Here is a 4,712-nt window from a genome sequence, read left to right on the forward strand (position 1 = left end):
CCCCACCCTAGGCCAGGCCAAAAGGCCGCTGGCACATACGGAGGTCTGCCAGCTGCCCGCCCGTGCTGCTAAAAATCCAGCTCCAGGAAGGGAGAGAGACCCTCCCAAGCCCGAAGGACAGGGATTTAAGCCCAACCTAGGCCGGTCCCCAGACCCGGCCTGGGAGTGGGGAAAACCCAGGGTGCCCCATCAGCTCCTCCTAGAAACCCACCTGGAGATCCGGAGGAAAGGGGGAGAGGGGGTTCGGGTGACCCAGGTCCGGGCCCCCCACCCTAGGCCAGGCCAAAAGGCCGCTGGCACATACGGAGGTCTGCCAGCTGCCCGCCCGTGCTGCTAAAAATCCAGCTCCAGGAAGGGAGAGAGACCCTCCCAAGCCCGAAGGACAGGGATTTAAGCCCAACCTAGGCCGGTCCCCAGACCCGGCCTGGGAGTGGGGAAAACCCAGGGTGCCCCATCAGCTCCTCCCAGAAACCCACCTGGAGATCCGGAGGAAAGGGGGAGAGGGGGTTCGGGTGACCCAGGTCCGGGCCCCCCACCCTAGGCCAGGCCAAAAGGCCGCTGGCACATACGGAGGTCTGCCAGCTGCCCGCCCGTGCTGCTAAAAATCCAGCTCCAGGAAGGGAGAGAGACCCTCCCAAGCCCGAAGGACAGGGATTTAAGCCCAACCTAGGCCGGTCCCCAGACCCGGCCTGGGAGTGGGGAAAACCCAGGGTGCCCCATCAGCTCCTCCCAGAAACCCACCTGGAGATCCGGAGGACAGGGGGAGAGGGGGTTCGGGTGACCCAGGTCCGGGCCCCCCACCCTAGGCCAGGCCAAAAGGCCGCTGGCACATACGGAGGTCTGCCAGCTGCCCGCCCGAACTGCTAAAAATCCAGCTCCAGGAAGGGAGAGAGACCCTCCCAAGCCCGAAGGACAGGGATTTAAGCCCAACCTAGGCCAGTCCCCAGACCCGGCCTGGGAGTGGGGAAAACCCAGGGTGCCCCATCAGCTCCTCCCAGAAACCCACCTGGAGATCCGGAGGAAAGGGGGAGAGGGGGTTCGGGTGACCCAGGTCCGGGCCCCCCACCCTAGGCCAGGCCAAAAGGCCGCTGGCACATACGGAGGTCTGCCAGCTGCCCGCCCGTGCTGCTAAAAATCCAGCTCCAGGAAGGGAGAGAGACCCTCCCAAGCCCGAAGGACAGGGATTTAAGCCCAACCTAGGCCGGTCCCCAGACCCGGCCTGGGAGTGGGGAAAACCCAGGGTGCCCCATCAGCTCCTCCTAGAAACCCACCTGGAGATCCGGAGGAAAGGGGGAGAGGGGGTTCGGGTGACCCAGGTCCGGGCCCCCCACCCTAGGCCAGGCCAAAAGGCCGCTGGCACATACGGAGGTCTGCCAGCTGCCCGCCCGTGCTGCTAAAAATCCAGCTCCAGGAAGGGAGAGAGACCCTCCCAAGCCCGAAGGACAGGGATTTAAGCCCAACCTAGGCCGGTCCCCAGACCCGGCCTGGGAGTGGGGAAAACCCAGGGTGCCCCATCAGCTCCTCCCAGAAACCCACCTGGAGATCCGGAGGAAAGGGGGAGAGGGGGTTCGGGTGACCCAGGTCCGGGCCCCCCACCCTAGGCCAGGCCAAAAGGCCGCTGGCACATACGGAGGTCTGCCAGCTGCCCGCCCGTGCTGCTAAAAATCCAGCTCCAGGAAGGGAGAGAGACCCTCCCAAGCCCGAAGGACAGGGATTTAAGCCCAACCTAGGCCGGTCCCCAGACCCGGCCTGGGAGTGGGGAAAACCCAGGGTGCCCCATCAGCTCCTCCCAGAAACCCACCTGGAGATCCGGAGGAAAGGGGGAGAGGGGGTTCGGGTGACCCAGGTCCGAGCCCCCCACCCTAGGCCAGGCCAAAAGGCCGCTGGCACATACGGAGGTCTGCCAGCTGCCTGCCCGTGCTGCTAAAAATCCAGCTCCAGGAAGGGAGAGAGACCCTCCCAAGCCCGAAGGACAGGGATTTAAGCCCAACCTAGGCCGGTCCCCAGACCCGGCCTGGGAGTGGGGAAAACCCAGGGTGCCCCATCAGCTCCTCCCAGAAACCCACCTGGAGATCCGGAGGAAAGGGGGAGAGGGGGTTCGGGTGACCCAGGTCCGGGCCCCCCACCCTAGGCCAGGCCAAAAGGCCGCTGGCACATACGGAGGTCTGCCAGCTGCCCGCCCGAACTGCTAAAAATCCAGCTCCAGGAAGGGAGAGAGACCCTCCCAAGCCCGAAGGACAGGGATTTAAGCCCAACCTAGGCCGGTCCCCAGACCCGGCCTGGGAGTGGGGAAAACCCAGGGTGCCCCATCAGCTCCTCCCAGAAACCCACCTGGAGATCCGGAGGAAAGGGGGAGAAGGGGTTCGGGTGACCCAGGTCCGGGCCCCCCACCCTAGGCCAGGCCAAAAGGCCGCTGGCACATACGGAGGTCTGCCAGCTGCCCGCCCGTGCTGCTAAAAATCCAGCTCCAGGAAGGGAGAGAGACCCTCCCAAGCCCGAAGGACAGGGATTTAAGCCCAACCTAGGCTGGTCCCCAGACCCGGCCTGGGAGTGGGGAAAACCCAGGGTGCCCCATCAGCTCCTCCCAGAAACCCACCTGGAGATCCGGAGGAAAGGGGGAGAGGGGGTTCGGGTGACCCAGGTCCGGGCCCCCCACCCTAGGCCAGGCCAAAAGGCCGCTGGCACATACGGAGGTCTGCCAGCTGCCCGCCCGTGCTGCTAAAAATCCAGCTCCAGGAAGGGAGAGAGACCCTCCCATGCCCGAAGGACAGGGATTTAAGCCCAACCTAGGCCGGTCCCCAGACCCGGCCTGGGAGTGGGGAAAACCCAGGGTGCCCCATCAGCTCCTCCTAGAAACCCACCTGGAGATCCGGAGGAAAGGGGGAGAGGGGGTTCGGGTGACCCAGGTCCGGGCCCCCCACCCTAGGCCAGGCCAAAAGGCCGCTGGCACATACGGAGGTCTGCCAGCTGCCCGCCCGTGCTGCTAAAAATCCAGCTCCAGGAAGGGAGAGAGACCCTCCCAAGCCCGAAGGACAGGGATTTAAGCCCAACCTAGGCCGGTCCCCAGACCCGGCCTGGGAGTGGGGAAAACCCAGGGTGCCCCATCAGCTCCTCCCAGAAACCCACCTGGAGATCCGGAGGAAAGGGGGAGAGGGGGTTCGGGTGACCCAGGTCCGGGCCCCCCACCCTAGGCCAGGCCAAAAGGCCGCTGGCACATACGGAGGTCTGCCAGCTGCCCGCCCGAACTGCTAAAAATCCAGCTCCAGGAAGGGAGAGAGACCCTCCCAAGCCCGAAGGACAGGGATTTAAGCCCAACCTAGGCCGGTCCCCAGACCCGGCCTGGGAGTGGGGAAAACCCAGGGTGCCCCATCAGCTCCTCCCAGAAACCCACCTGGAGATCCGGAGGAAAGGGGGAGAAGGGGTTCGGGTGACCCAGGTCCGGGCCCCCCACCCTAGGCCAGGCCAAAAGGCCGCTGGCACATACGGAGGTCTGCCAGCTGCCCGCCCGTGCTGCTAAAAATCCAGCTCCAGGAAGGGAGAGAGACCCTCCCAAGCCCGAAGGACAGGGATTTAAGCCCAACCTAGGCTGGTCCCCAGACCCGGCCTGGGAGTGGGGAAAACCCAGGGTGCCCCATGAGCTCCTCCCAGAAACCCACCTGGAGATCCGGAGGAAAGGGGGAGAGGGGGTTCGGGTGACCCAGGTCCGGGCCCCCCACCCTAGGCCAGGCCAAAAGGCCGCTGGCACATACGGAGGTCTGCCAGCTGCCCGCCCGTGCTGCTAAAAATCCAGCTCCAGGAAGGGAGAGAGACCCTCCCAAGCCCGAAGGACAGGGATTTAAGCCCAACCTAGGCCGGTCCCCAGACCCGGCCTGGGAGTGGGGAAAACCCAGGGTGCCCCATCAGCTCCTCCTAGAAACCCACCTGGAGATCCGGAGGAAAGGGGGAGAGGGGGTTCGGGTGACCCAGGTCCGGGCCCCCCACCCTAGGCCAGGCCAAAAGGCCGCTGGCACATACGGAGGTCTGCCAGCTGCCCGCCCGTGCTGCTAAAAATCCAGCTCCAGGAAGGGAGAGAGACCCTCCCAAGCCCGAAGGACAGGGATTTAAGCCCAACCTAGGCCGGTCCCCAGACCCGGCCTGGGAGTGGGGAAAACCCAGGGTGCCCCATCAGCTCCTCCCAGAAACCCACCTGGAGATCCGGAGGAAAGGGGGAGAGGGGGTTCGGGTGACCCAGGTCCGGGCCCCCCACCCTAGGCCAGGCCAAAAGGCCGCTGGCACATACGGAGGTCTGCCAGCTGCCCGCCCGTGCTGCTAAAAATCCAGCTCCAGGAAGGGAGAGAGACCCTCCCAAGCCCGAAGGACAGGGATTTAAGCCCAACCTAGGCCGGTCCCCAGACCCGGCCTGGGAGTGGGGAAAACCCAGGGTGCCCCATCAGCTCCTCCCAGAAACCCACCTGGAGATCCGGAGGAAAGGGGGAGAGGGGGTTCGGGTGACCCAGGTCCGGGCCCCCCACCCTAGGCCAGGCCAAAAGGCCGCTGGCACATACGGAGGTCTGCCAGCTGCCCGCCCGTGCTGCTAAAAATCCAGCTCCAGGAAGGGAGAGAGACCCTCCCAAGCCCGAAGGACAGGGATTTAAGCCCAACCTAGGCCGGTCCCCAGACCCGGCCTGGGAGTGGGGAAAACCCAGGGTGCCCCATCAGCTCCTCCCAGAAAC

This window comes from Suncus etruscus, chromosome 15, assembly GCF_024139225.1.
Source record: "Suncus etruscus isolate mSunEtr1 chromosome 15, mSunEtr1.pri.cur, whole genome shotgun sequence".
NCBI classification, from domain to species: domain Eukaryota; kingdom Metazoa; phylum Chordata; class Mammalia; order Eulipotyphla; family Soricidae; genus Suncus; species Suncus etruscus.